The sequence below is a fragment of the Myotis davidii genome, unplaced genomic scaffold (assembly GCF_000327345.1).
Source record: "Myotis davidii unplaced genomic scaffold, ASM32734v1 scaffold684, whole genome shotgun sequence".
Lineage (NCBI taxonomy): Eukaryota > Metazoa > Chordata > Mammalia > Chiroptera > Vespertilionidae > Myotis > Myotis davidii.
The window spans coordinates 1,349,910-1,364,973 of record NW_006295564.1 but is presented as its reverse complement, the minus strand read 5'-3'; positions in this window follow the sequence as shown (position 1 = coordinate 1,364,973).

The following is a 15,064-nucleotide window of genomic DNA, read 5'->3' as shown; positions in this document are numbered from 1 at the left end:
TTGTTGGGGGGGGGGGGGTGGCCTTTATTTACTAATGGGCCCTCTGCCTAAAAATCAGAAGTAACTTTGCTGATTTCCTCCAATCCTGTGGACATTTTCAGTGATACCTACCAAGGCCCTGTGTGGGAGGAGGAGAGAGAGGCTGGTACACACACACACATGCGTGTACACACACACACACACACGCCTGCACACGCACATGCCCCGTAGACCTGCCAGGCTGAGGGTTCTCACCGAGCAGCACACAGGCCTCTGGTTCAGGACCAAGACCTCGCAGGGATCACTGCTGGAGGCTGTGCTTCCCCAGAGCAGGGCTCGGTGCCGGCCGGGAGGAAGTGACCTCCTCTGGGATGCCCTTGGCCACTCTGCTGGCCCGGCCGCACCCTCTGTCAGCTTCCGTTCTCCCTGAACCCAGAGTTGCTGACCCTCCACTGCAACAGGAAACTTCAGAGTCAGCTGAATGCTCAGAAATGCCATGCGAGCCCCAGGAAGGAGCCCCGGGGTGAGACCTCCCAGGGCGAGACGCGCTGCCTCTCTTCCGTGGCTCGGGCCGCCTGCAGGCTGCTGGAAGGATCTCTGGCCCCAGAGGCTCTGATGAGACCCCTTTCTGGACTGACCACTGACCCAAGCAGCTGGCCCACACCTGGCAGAAAGAGCAAAAAGGAGAAAAGGCTGGTTTTCTCGTTTCTTCCACACGCCCACTGCCTGGAGACGCTCTGCCAGCCCCGTTCATCTGGCTCCTCTGAGACCCACCTCTGCCCCCACGCTGGCTCACCCGAGGCCTGCGGCGGCAGGAAGAGGAGCGTGATCCCCCAACACGCCATCTGCACCCCAGCTCCAAGGCCAGCAGTGCCGGGGGCGCAGGAGGATAAAGGGCGGACTCTGAGGGACCAAGGCCATGGCTGGCCACCAACACAGACAACCCAGGCCAAGGGCCTGGATGCAGGCTCTGAGGGTCCCTCAGCCTTCGGGGTCATCTCTCTCCGGCCCTTTCTTCTCTTTTATGGCTCCCACCCTTTCCCTTCCAGTTGCCCCCAAAGGTCCACCTCCGTCCTGCTGGGAGCCTGGGGACCAGTTACCACTAACCCCTCATTCTATAGAGCTTTAAGGGAATCACTCACAGGGTATGTTGTTGTCTACCTCACATATATAGATTTTAGGGCAAAAAGAGAATAATTTATATAGCTAAGATATATGAGAAAATATTTATGTTATTTATATAGTTTCTATATTCTATGGGCAGCACCTGTGGCATGACTCCCCCCCCCCCTTTCTGCATGAGCCCTAGTGGCTCGATCCTGATCCTCCTTGTGAAGTCTGGAACTTCTCTGCTCTTCTGGTCCCAGGCCCCCTCTTCTGCTCTGGCAACGCTGTCCTGCTCCTAATAGTAATGACAACAAGGACGACCACATCTCGAATCTGTAAAGCACTTTCAATCTTCAGAAACACCTTTGTCCCCATCATCTCACCTGCTTTCCCCATTAGCCCTGTGAGGTCGGTGGGACCACGTCACTGTGCCCATTATACAGATGTGGCCCAGGATGGGAAGGCTGTGCTCAAAGTCTCACCGAAGAGGGCCCTTCAATGAATATTGACTGAACTTCTCTTGGGCCAGGCACTGTGCGGGCTGACTTATCGCCTGGATACGCCCTGAGCCCAAGGACCCAAGGCAGCGGCTGCTTCCCTGGCGGTGGGTGGCATGGGCCATTTGGATCAGGACAGCACTTCCACATTTTTCCAAATGGATTCTTGCGTCTCAGGGGCCAGGACTGCCCAAGGAGGCTGGAGAGACAAGGACCCAATGGGGGTCACTCCAAGGGCTCCACCATCGGGCCCCCCTCCTCCTGTCCAGGCTGCCCGAGAGGGTCAGGCGACTTCACAGGGCTCCTCCCAGCCACAGATGGGTTTGCTTTTATTTGTGTTTTTATTTAAAAAAATGAATTGTTGCCGTTGGATTTCTGGCTTCTCCTGTAAAATCAGCTGCACCTGTAGACTGGGCCTGCAGTGCCACCTGGCCACAGTCCGCTAGAGAGGGGGAGCCCTAAGAGACAGAAGGCACGGGGCTCCCCAGTTTGCCAAGTACCAGCCGCCTCAGCCCACTTTACTTATGGATGTTCCACCTGGACCTCATGGGCACATCATGTCCATCCCCTGGTGCAGACACACCCGGCGTCCCTCATGTCCTCCACTGCCCGGCAGACAGAGCGACAGACCTGTGCCAACCCTGACGGTTATTCCTTGCTTTCCAGGGGTATTTTATTTTTCTCAACAACCATGAACTTCAAATGCTTTTTGTCTTAGCACATTTGGGATTGCCGTGGAGCTGTCATGGATTGAGCACCTTGTTCTGCCCATCCATGCAACCAGCAATTGCTTAGGGAGTTCCTGCTGGGTGCCCGCACCACCTGGAGGCTAGGGTGCAGCAGTGAGCGACGTGCCTGCCTCGTGGGGCTGACACTCCAGTGGGGGGTGGGGAGGTGACAATAAACCAATAAACTACATGTCAGCTTCTATACCCATTTTGTCTCGATTTATTGCAATCACCTTACACACTAGGCACAGCTACCACTATCTGCTGGTTAAGGAAATGAAGGTGGTGAGACAGAAAAGCTCCCAAATGCCACTAGCAAGCAGTGGTGTCAGGATTGAACTGCAGAACCTCCAAAGTGTGTATTCCCTCCTCTCTCCACCGGCTGTCCCCCTCAGATGTAGGTATTTCAGGGGTGGATCACCCCCCCTTTTATGGATTCTGGTAACCTGGGGCCTCAAGGAAGGGGGTAACCCATCCAAGGTTGCATGCCATGTCAGATCAGGCTGGAGCCTGGCCCCCTCCCAGACAGGGTAAGTATTTCTAGAGCCCTCTTTTCATGGCCAGCAATGCAGGTTTCGGGGAGGGGGGCAAGACAAGGCAAAGCCAGAACCTTCAGGACTTACGATTGGTTAGGAGAAATGAGAGGGATGACTGTGCATTTGTTTGGGTCATTTGTGTGTCAGCCCAAGAGTCCCTCCTCTGGCCACACTGCCTTCCCAGCATGCTTTGGGAAATGCAGGTCCTCAACCAGCCACTGCTCCTGGGGGGGTCTGATGGGGCCAGAGGCACTGCCCGGCCCCCACTCTCCAGTCTCGCTGGGATCCACAGGGGTCCCCAGGGAGGGAGGCAGAGGGAGGTCCATAGTCCAACCCCAAGGGCACCGACAGTTCCACCAGCATGGCTGTCCTAATGGGCTCTTCCTGCCCAGTGTTCCGGGCCTGGAGTGGAGACAGGTGTGTCCACACACAGCAGGTTCCAGGGCACTGAGGGATTTCCCGCACGAGCCTCACAGGAAGGGCATCCTTCTTCCCTTTACAGACAGGGAAACCGAGGCACACAACGGTTAAGGGACTCACTGAAGGCCACATAGCTAGGAAGCCCACCCAGGTCTTTGCCTCCAAATCTATGTTCTTTCTACTCTACATAACTTTCAGCCACCCCCAACCCCCAGTGGGAGGAGGCTGAAAGTTACATAGAGTAGGAAGGTCCTTTGCTGCTCTTTTGTCCATAAACTGGTTCCCAATCAAACCCTCTGGCCTCTCCACCCTTAGCTGCTCGGTGCTCCACTCTTCCTGGGGATCGAGCAGTGCTTTCCGAGACAATCGCTAGGTGGGTACTTACCCACGGGAACCCCCCCTTTAAAAGTACTTAGCCACATTTGCTCGCTCTGCCTGCATGCATTTTCTTGAGCCATTTAGGAAAACATTGCAGACACCAAGACACATAAATATGTCCCCATATATCTCCTAAGAACAAGAACATTCTCCAAAAGAGCCACAAGGCCATCATCACATCCAAGAAATCTGACGTTGACACAATATTAACTACTACACAGTCTTTACTCAGACTTCCCCAATTGTCCCTCCAAATTTCCTTTTAAGTTTTTTCCTGATTCAGGATCCACTCAAGAATCAGGCATTGCATTTTGTTGTCATGTCTCTCTAGCCCCCTGTGATCACGAATACTCGCCCCGCCTTCTTCGTGTTCATGACATTGCCATTTTTGAATTGTTCCGGCTGGATGTCTTGTAGAATGTTACTCAGTGGAGATGTGTCTGATTGGTTCCTGATGATTAAATTCTGGTTAAACACTTTGGCAAGACGTTTACTTGGGCAATGGGTGTCCTTCTCTGTGCATGTGGTCAGGAGCCGTGGATGCCGGTTGTCAACATCACTGGTGATGTTGGATTTCATCACTCGGTTAACATGGTTTCTGCCAGATCTCTCTGATGAAGAGTTGCCTTTTTCCCTTTGTGGTTCAGGTGATGTATGACTCATCTATGGAGTGATGCTCTGAGACGGGGAATATCCTGTGGCCCAATAATATTTTACCCAATAGTTTCAGTCTCCATTGGTGATCCTTGCCCAAATTGATTACAAATGGTGATTTTTCTAATTCTGTCATTCCTATTTTTAGTTGGCATTCTTCCATAAGAAGAGATTTCCCTTCTCCATTACCCACATGGTATTTCTTTTAATCCTCACAATCTGCAGGGTAAGAATTGTTATCCCATTTTACAGAGGAGAAAACTGAGGTTCAGGAAACTTAAGTCATTTGCCAAGTGAGTGGCAGAGCTGAGATCCAAAATTGGGCCTTTCTCATGCCTAAGCTCACACCCACTACCCTCTGGAATCTTCTCAAATGCCTGGGCTTCTTCTCTGATGACCTAGCTCAAAGTGGGGAGTGGGGAGTGGTACCATCTTCCAGTGGAATTCCTGTAGCAATGGTGGAAGACGTTTAGGCCAGTGGTGGGGGGAGAGGAAGGAGATTCCTCTCTTGAAACCATGAGACAGGCTTGCTCCTGTTTCCCTGGTCCACCTCCAACCTTACAGGCTCAGCAGTGTCTCAGCCTCCCATTTTGCTACCCCTGAGGACCCCTGTCCCCACCAGCCCTGCCCTGGTCCTTCCTGGATTCCTGGCTCTATGGAGCATGGCTGTAGTGACCTCAAGTCCTGGAGCTCCCAAGATGGGCCTGGGGTCAATTACTCTGCCTCTACCAACTCCAGGAGACATGTGGCATGATCCCATATGTCCTATTTCCAGGAGGGGAAATATGCTCACTGTCCAGCTGGCAAGCATAGCCTGCCAAGCCCTGCCCTAGAAGGAAGGCTATAAAAGACCAGAGGAATGACCTACGATTGGGGTGGGGCATTCTGGAGGGAGAGCATGGGGTAGGGTCCTTTGCTTACCCCCCACCCTCTCCTATCATTTCTCACATCTCTCACCTGCTGTGCCTTCTTGCAACTGATCACTCAGTAAACTCAGCGGCCACATGTGTGCTAGGCATGTGCCAGAGCGCCACGGTGACCAGACGTAGGCCAGGCCTTCAGGGAGTCACAGACCAGGAAAAGAGATCACTAGGCGATAGGCCGTGGGAGAGGCGGCTAACTGCACCGAAATTCCAGTGCCGCTCCCTCTGGTCATCTCATGTAACCACTATGGCATCCCTAGCGTACATACATCCACCATCCCCATTTTATAGGTAAGGAAACCTATAAAACCTTTAGTTAAAGCTCAGAGAGGTTCCCTGCCATGCCCACGGCCCCACAGTCCATAACAGAGCTGGAAATGAAAGAGCCTCTCCATGCCTCTCATCCCATGGTGTAGGGCATGGCTTGTGCAAAGGTCTGGGGACTAGGGAGAAGGCGGCATTGGGGAACTGCAAGGATTCAATGTGGCTGGGGGCATCTTCCTCCCTTTCCTTGTCCTCCTCTTGTCTTCCTCTCTTTCCCGCTCCCTTTCTCCCCTGCCTGCAGACCTGCAGAGCTGAGGCCACGGCTTCTTGGCTTCTTATCCCTTTACTCCCATCCCACCCTGAGTCCCCAGGGCCTGTGGGGCCCACATTCCTCCCTGACCCTCCCTCAGACCCATTAGTGTGTTTACGCTGGAGCCCCAGCCCCCACCACAGGGAGTGGACAGTTGAGAGGTAGAGGCTGGTCAGAGCCACAGGAGAACCTGACCCAGCATCCGAATTCCTGCCCCCCTGTCCCAACAAGTCCGGGGCAGCCAACAGTAGCCCCCGGGGTGCCTGCACCCCTTCTCACACGGCCCCTCCTGTGGCTGACAGGCCCTAATCTCAGCTGTCTTCATGCAGCCAGCCCTCCGAGCCTGGGGTCACCTGATGCCGACACATTTTAATTCAGAAGCTGATTTCTGCTTGTTGGCAACATGTCATTTCTGAAATTGCTTTCTCTGCCCAGAGGCAGGAGATGTCAGAGCCGTGCAGGTGTTGCAGCAGGGCCGCACCGCTCCCCCTCCAAGTTCAGGAAGGATTAAGGGGCGTGGGGGGCACACATTAGATCCTCCAGCTCTGCTTCTCATGTTTCCCCAAGGGCCGGGGGCCAAGGGTGGGGGATGCTGGGAACCGCCTCAGCCTTCCTCTCCTGACCAGACAGAGGCCCAGAGTAGGGTAAATGAAGTTGCTGCTGCTGCCGATACTGACAACATCCATGGTAGGTTGTCTGGATCGTGTGCTAGACAGGTGCCAGGCACCCTGGAAAGTGCCTCTCATGCAATTCTGTATTTGAATCTCGTGACAACCCTCCAAGTTGGTGTCATCCCGACCTTACCGGTGAAAAGAGATGCTCAGGGAGGTTAGATCACTTACCTGAGGTCACATAGTAAGTATGTGGCACAGCTAGGACTCAACCCATGAGAGTAACAGCCAGGCTAAGGTTTAGAGGTTCCAGAAGAGATGATGGGCCACAGAGCTGGGAAGGACTTGGGGGCTGGCTTCTCCTTTGCTTGCTTCATGGCTCAGCCTACATGTCTTCAGCGAAATTTGCCTGCTCCCCTAACTTCCCTACGCTTGCAACCCATCAAGTGGTTATTTACTCCTTGTACATAGCATTTTGCATATACCTTGATTAGCAGTTATCTCAATGTTGGCACCATTATTGGATAGATGAGTGAAAAGACAAATGAATTTATGAATCTTTCTCTCTATAACGTTCCCCCATTCCCATTTCCCTCCCCAGCAGTGTCCTATCACAGCAGGCTTCCTGTGTTAGCAGGTACCATGTCCTTCCATGACACATTGGCTCCTTACCGGCCGTGCTCCCTGACCTTTTCTCTCCTCCCTTTCCTTCTCCTCACTCTCTTGCTTCCCCTTCCCAACTCCCAGAATTCCTGGCTGCCACCAGGAACAAAGTTAGGCAGGAACTTGAACCTGCAGCCCCAGGCAGGAATGAGCTAATGCACCTAGACAGCAGCCTTCTGGTCCCCTGGTAAAGATGGTGCCTGGGCTCCCCCACCCTCTCCAAGGTGGTCATCACCTCCCAGCTCCACCTGCTTCTCCACCTGCTGCTTCCTCCTGCCTCTCCTTCTAGCTCTTCAGAGGACCTACGGCTGTGTGTACTTGACCCTTGGCCAGAGCTAGGGACATGGCCGGATTGGCTGGTGTGGAGAAAACTGTCCTGAATCACCTCATGCATTTGTTGCATGGGTACTGAGTGGTGGCTTTAATCAAAAGGCTTTCACAGCCATCATTTCCTTTAGTGCTGGCAGAAAGCAGTGTCAGCTGGAAGGCGTAAAAATAAAGATGTTGGCAAGTCATTGAACTGCAGACCGAACAGGCCCCTTCCCACTTTACAGATGAGGAAATCGAGTCCCCAATTGGGCAGGCACCAGTGGATTTCTGAAGTATGGCAATGCTCTATTTTCTGATACACGGCTCTTTGTTTGGTGATAATTGATTGAGGGGCACTACTTCCGTTTCAATTTAAAAATTAAACTAAAAATATGAAACCAGGATCTATTTCACAGAGGATGGTCAAATGTTCAAGAAGAAGGGACAGGTGGTCTTTAAAAGTCAGATAAACAGAGTCCCCAGGTGAGTACTGTCTTGGGAGCTAGAGCCAAGGGGGCAAGTTACCTTTCTTCTCTGAGCCTCATTCATTAAAGCAAGCAAGCAAGCACCAACAACAAAATCCTCACTATAGATAATCCCTCCATAGGTAGGTCGGTGGATGGATAGACTGGTTATATACAAAGTACTCCTACTGTGTGTCAGGCACTGTGCCAGGCCCTGGGGAGGAAGCAGTTAACAAGGCAGGCAGGGCTCCTAAAGGACAGAAGACGGATAAACAAGTCATCACTACTGAGGGTGATGAAGCTGACAACCTGGTCGCCCCAGGCAGCTGAACTCAACGACTGGGGAACGTGGGAGCTGGGAGCGCAGGGAGACTTCTCACTGTATTCCTTGTTGTTGCTGTTGGATAGGAACCATGTGAACGCATTACTTACCCCTCAAACTAAAGAAAATACAAAATAGAATAAATATGAAGTGTGATGAGTGTTAACAAGGGGTGAGTACACAGTGCTGCCGGAAGACTTCAGGAGTGTAGGTGCCGACCTGGCCTAGGGGAAGGGAGAGACATCCCCCCCACCACCCCCAGGAGGAGTGACTTCAGCCCAACTCCAGCCTGAAGCTTCATGGGGCCTTGGCCAGGTGAAGAGTTCCAGGGGGAGGGGGATGCCGGTGCCAGTGGGAGGTTACAGCATGAGGTGATAAAAGCAACCTTGCAAGATCATTGGGAGGGTTCGAGGGTGTCCCTAGAGAATGCCTGGTACACAGGAGGTGCTTAATGTGTGGTGACCACTACTATTATTAGGCTCCAATTGCTGCCATCGGCAGAGGCTAGGAACGCTGGCCCTCATGCTGTCGCTGACTCTGCGATAAACTCCCGGGCCTCGGGTGTCTCTAGGTGACAGGAGCCGCCTGCACTGCTGCAACATTTTATAGTTGGTGTGGACCCAGCATTAGGTGCAGGAAGGCAGAGAGAAGGCCTAAGCCGAGTGTGCCCTTCTTGGGGGTGGGCTCTTCTAGAATCAGCCCCTTAGACATAGGACCCAAACAACACCGAACTTTTGATGCCGGGGACGGCTGCCCAGGTGGTGTCACTCACATCATAAACCAAGAACCCTCCTCATGCGGGGAAGGGACAGAATGCCCTGAAGGGTATGGCACAGCAACGAAGCCCAGTGTTGTGAGCACTAATGATGCATGAACGCCTCATCCTCACAGCCGCCCCACCAGGAGCGAGGAACTGTACTCACTACCCCCGTCTTACAGATGAGGCATGCAAAGGTTAAGTGACCTGCATGAAGTCATTTCATGAGGTCACATTCATGAGGTCACGTGGTCAAGCTTTGATCCCAGGTGGCCCCTTAGCCACTTAGAGGTGCAAAGCAGAGCTCCCATGTCTCAAATGCCCTTTGTGTGCCTGCTCCGCCCCTTCCCTGCAACAGGAATAGAACCATTTCCTTCACCTCAGCAGCCCACTAAGCGCGCCTAAAACCTAATGTGTGTCCTGGACTTAGAATCCATGGTGACATCAATAAAATTTTGAATATCTGATTTCCAGGGAGGCCGGATGGTCAGGGGTTGACTATATGTAGATGCAGGATGGGGTGGGGTGCGCAGCTCACTTAGAGATGTCCCACTGGGAATCAGGCTTTCTGGGATGGGACAACCTTACCCCAACAGGAAGTGCTTCCCTCCGGAGGGGACTCAGCAGGTCTCCCATGTGGCTGGCCAGGGCCAGAGAGGAAGAGTGACCGTGGGAGCACTGTGGGCTAGCCAGCTGGGGACCATGTTTCCGCTCTCCTTCCTGGAAGAAATCAGAAGTCACACCTTAACCCGAAGCTTCATCATGGCCTTGGTAGGGTCCAAGCCACCCATCAACCTACAGCCCCTGGTTGGCTAAATAGTCCTCTGACCTCTGGCTCCTAAGGCTAATCAAGACCTCTGATCTCTGTGTTCCTGGGCCCCTCCTCTCTGGCACTCACTTAGCTCCCGTCATCCATGCCTGAGAGGTGGTTTGGAGCTCATGTTTTTTCTTCCCTTCCAAATCCTGGAAGGAGGGGATCCATGCAGTCCTTTATCTTGAACGTGGGAGTTGCATCTCATTGACTCCTGAGTGAGGCCTTCCACTTTTGACCTTTAGAGAGTGGAGAAGGCCTCTGTGAGCAGCGGACCCCAGCCTTGCGGACAGGATCAGCATTCTTATCGATGGCCCTTTCTGTGCTATAATTTCTCCACCATCTGTTAAATGAGGATAGTGAGACACCCACATCATGAGAATTACATTTGGGAGCTTAGAACAGTGCGTGGCACAGTGCAGCTCTAAATAAGCACCAGCTGCTCTTAGTATTATTTTCACTGCTGTTACTCTGACACTCTGTCCCCTGGCCTCCAAGGCAGCCCCTTTCATACCACGACTTGGGTCCTGCCTGAGTCTCCATCCCCAAAGCCCTGCCTCATTCCCGTGTCTGCTCTCTTTGTCCCCCGTTCCTCCTCCTCTTCTCTCCCCTTCCTGCCCTGCTATCCTGCTTCTCCTGCAGCTCTTCGCTGGCTAATAATGCTGCTGTCACTTCAGATTAGAGCCCATTACGTTCCTTCATCTCAGCTTAAAATTTTTGTGGTTTCCTAGCTCTGCCTACAGTGCTCCGTGAGGGGCAAGGGCTGCCCAGCTGGAGGAAGCTTCAGGAGAAATGCAGGTCTGAGTTTCCCAGGTGGGCCCTCCTGGACTCCTGCCTGTCAGAGATGGGGCTGAGGTGGCTGTGGGGGTTGGAGGGTGCCCACTTGTAGGACTGTGCCTGGGAAGTTCTGGGAAGGCCAGGGCCCCTCTTGACTTGGGCAGGTCATTATCTACATGTCATTTTGGGATTTTCTCACCATGGGGAGAGGTGAAAACAGAATCAACTTCTGAGTTGAGGTTGGAAGCCTGAAGAAACCAAACTGGAAAGGCTCTGGCTTCTAGGGCTGAGAGGAGGAAAAGAAGCAAGAAGCCTAATTAATTCTCCTGGGTAAGGGCCTGTCCCCAGGAGAGCTGAGCTGGCCACACAGGGCAGTGGGGCCAGAGAATGGACATCATGCTTCCAGGGTCTCTCCGGGAGTAGGGATGTCTTGATGTCAAGACACACACAGTGAAGACTAGTATAGCTGGATTGGCACAGCTGCCTGTTGCACGCAGCAACCCAGTCCCCACTTGTGCCTTGGTTTGTCCTGGTGACTCAAGACCATGATACTCACCTACATCCATTTTTCATGACCAATGCGTTAGCTCACAAGATTTGGAGAATGATCCAGTTGATCACCATGCCCTCTTAGGTGCCACCCTTTTATCATCCATACAACCAATGAACAAATACTGACTGAACACCCAGTGTATCCAGAACGCTGTTGGGGTACAATAATGAGGTCACCTGGCCTTGACTACTCATCGTCCTAGCTCCTTTGACCTCAGTACTTTAGGTTCAAAGACAAAATTTGGAGATGCAGCCACCATCCTCAAGGGGCCTTAACAACCTCACGGGGCTAACCACACAGCAATGTAATTGACCGAGTCCCTTTCCTTCCCTGGGCCTCTGGCTCCTGCTCTGTAATAACACAAGGGTCAGACTCCCTGACCTTGGGTGCTCGCCAGGCCTCCTATAATTCCAATGTAGGTTCTACACAAAAGGTCACTGGGTGATGTGCAGGAATAACTTAAGTCCCCTTAAGACAGGTGCCAGGAAGCCTACCAATTGGATAATTAGGCTTGCCCCGACCCCTCATCCCTTGAGGGAGCAGACATAGACCTCAGCTGCCCTCCCCACAGAGGCAGGCGGAAGTGCCGGGCCCCATCGTCGTCGGGGGTCCCCTGGTGGAATGTGGCCATGGTGGGCCCTGGGACTGAGGGCTTGCCTGACAGATCTAAGGCTGCCGCCTGCCACCAGGTCTCCATAGGGCAGCCTGCTGGCCTCCCTCCTGTGGAATGACAGCCCTGCTCCCCCTTACCTGGTGTTTAATCTTTAATGCAGGCCCAGCTGCCCTCGGGCAGGACCCATCAACCCACCCGCTCTGATAAAAGCGATAATTAGCTCTTTTTCAACTTTTCACTTCTCCCCCCTCCACTCTGATGTGTGAGCATTGGGAGAATTCCAACTAATGGGCCTGCCCTTAGCCAATTCCCCGCTGATGCAGGCCGGAATGTGCGCAGGGTCATTAGCCGGGCCTCCGGGCAGGGGCCAGTGCTTGGGACGTGCTCTCCTGCCTGCTCTGGGTGCCCCAGCCACCGGGAGAGAGCCCAGCCTCTGCAGAGCAGACCTGCCCAGACCTGCTGGATCCCACCTTCCTCAGTGACGGCCCCTTCCTGCACCTCAGCAGAGCCCGCTGGGAGGTGGCCCTAGGTTCCCATGGGGCCGGGCTGAGAGGACACAGGGCCATCCGTCCCAGGCATCGCCCTTGCTTCCAGGGCAGGGAGCCCAGCTGGGTTCAGCCACCGGTCAGTGCAGAGACTGCTGGCTGGAATCCCCCAACCCCGCCCCCTAGTGACTTACAGCAGCCAACTTGTGCATGGTGCCTGTCCCCAGTGCTTCCTGATGGCTCAGCCCAGGAGTTGCTGCAGCCCAGGGCTTGAGCTGTGCCTCAGGAGCATGGGACAATTCTGGCCTAGCTCCTCTTCCCTTCTTCTCTGACCAGCTCCAGCCAATACTCACACTCATTGGTCACCTAGTGCCAGAGGCTACCAGCACCCAGAACCTCGGAGCCTCTGTCACTAATATCACAGATTGCCCAGGGCTACCCAAGTCTAGAGCTACTGCCTCCAAGAGGCAGAAACAGAGCCATTGATGCTGAGAATCAGAGGTTACTACTAGCCAGGGCCACCTTCACCAGGTGCTGTTGACACCTGGAACTGCCCTAGACCCACAGGACACAGGCACCAAAAACCCCAGAAGAGCCCATCCAGGACTTCCATGGACTAGAACTCCAGAGTTATCATGAGCCAGAAAGGTGAGCCACCGAGTCACTGATGTCTAGTCCAACCTTGGACCTGTGTTGGACTGAGGGACTTTGTAGTAAGGTCGCGCTGGCACTTAATGACGGGCTTTCCTCATGTAGGCTCTACTGCAGTGGTTCTCAGCCTTGGCTGCACATTAGAATCACCTGGGAATCTTTTTAAAATCCTGATTTCTGGGCCTCATCCTCCGGAAATTCTGTTTCTTTGTAACTAATGTTGGGGCCCCACCCCATAACAAAGAAACAGAATTTCCGGAGGATGAGGCCCAGAAGTCAGGATTTTAAAAAGATTCCCAGGTAATTCTAATGTGCAGCCGAGGTTGAGAACCACTGCAGTAGTATATTTTCCTTCGCTGACTCTGCTTGACAATGAATGAGCTGTCATGGAGACTCTTGAGCCACTAATTATAGCTAATCTCTATCAGCACTCTTGCAGCAGATTTTAGTTTATTTTCATTTCATCCCAGAAAAGTAGTCCAAGCTGGAGAGATCATTAATTCACTCATTACTGAATACCATCCACAGGCCAAGCTCTGTACCTAGGATAGAGTGGAGACCAAGACAGCCCAGGGTCTGGCCCCCATGGGCTTCCATTCTAGTAAGGGGAGGTAGATAATAAAGAACTGAACCTATAAATAATGTATTTTCAGTCAGCTGTAATGCAATAAAAATAAATCAGATAAAAGTGGGAGGGACTAATATATATACCTTATATGTACATATCGGTAGGTGTTCAAAGAAGGGTTCTCTGAAAAACTAACTTCTGAGCTGAGATAGGAGGAGGGCATATGATGGCAGGGGAACGGAAGTGGGAACAGGATGGTACATTTAACCAACAGCACGTTGGTCAGGGTGGCTGGAGCTGGGACAGCATGGGGATGACCAAGGGGACACCCTGAGGTAGGCAGGGGGCCTTATTACACTGAGTGAATGGTCTGCATTTGGGACTTGATTTTTGTACCTTGTGCAGTTGGCTGTTTTGGGAAGGTTCTCTAGACTTCTTGTGAGGGAGGACCAGAAGGGAATGCAAAACTCCAAGGAATATATATTTTTAAAATATATATGTAAATATATATATTTTTTAATTGATTTCGGAGAGGAAGGGAGAGGGAGAGAAAGATAGAAACATCAGTGATGAGAGAGAGAATCATTGGTCGGTTGCTTTGTGCAGCCCCACAATGGGATCGGGCCACGTGGAGCGTAGGAGATTCCATGAATCAAATGAGAGAACAATCAAACTTTTTCCTTTGCTTTAGATGAGGCCCAGTCTTTGGCCGCAGAAATGGAGGCTCATAGATGCCTATTCGTGCAAACCCCGTCAGAAACGAGTGAGGGGAAGGTGTCTGTGCTGGGGAGGGGACAATGACCTGGAACAGCCATTTTCCTCATAGTTCAGAGTGATTCTAGGGACACTAGATAGTGTGTGTGTGTGTGTGTGTGTGTGTGTGTGTGTGTGTGTGTGTGTGTAAAACTGAGATAGAGAGAACTCTGTGGCAGGAAGTGTTCACTTGGCTAAGTTCGAACAACAAACAAGGAGCAGTTTGTGGCCAAGCAGTAAGTGTAGAGGGGAAAACAAACAGACAGAACGGGGGACCGAGAATGCCAGGATGGGTTTCCCAGGCTGCTCCTGGGCTGGGGGCTGAAACACAAAACGCTGGGATCTGATTGCCAGCCGACACTGTGAGTAGCCTGCTCCCCCTTCTTGTAGGTAAAAGAACCGCAGCTCTGATGAGATATTCAACCTACCTAGGGAACCGGTCTCTACCTCCAGTGAGAAGTAGTAAATCCAGGTGTAATCGGCCCTTAATCTGAGCATGGGCAGGTGATGCAATGCTAGCCAATGAGAGTTGAAGCCAAGGTCTGCTGGGGCTGGTGGGAAAGGTCTCTCTCTCTCTCTCCTCTTAAAAAGGGCAGAAACAGTTCCTCTTATGCTTCAGTTCTTTACAGCCTTGGTCTGCAGTACCCAGATGTGTGGCCGACACTTTGACACCATGAGGTGAGCTGGCAGGCAGAAAGGTGGAAAAAAATTCAAGTTCTGAAGGATGCATTGAGTCCCTAAATAGACCAATAGTGGAGCCTCCTCCCTCTGGCCTTCTTACTGTGGGAGATAAGTTTTCCTCATTTCTTAAAGCCCTTCAGGCAGGGTACTAATATCCTAATTGAGTTTGTCTTCCTCACTGGAAAACAAGTTGAAGGTAAGGACCATGGCTTCCTCACGTCTAGATCTCCAGCACCTAACACTACGCCTG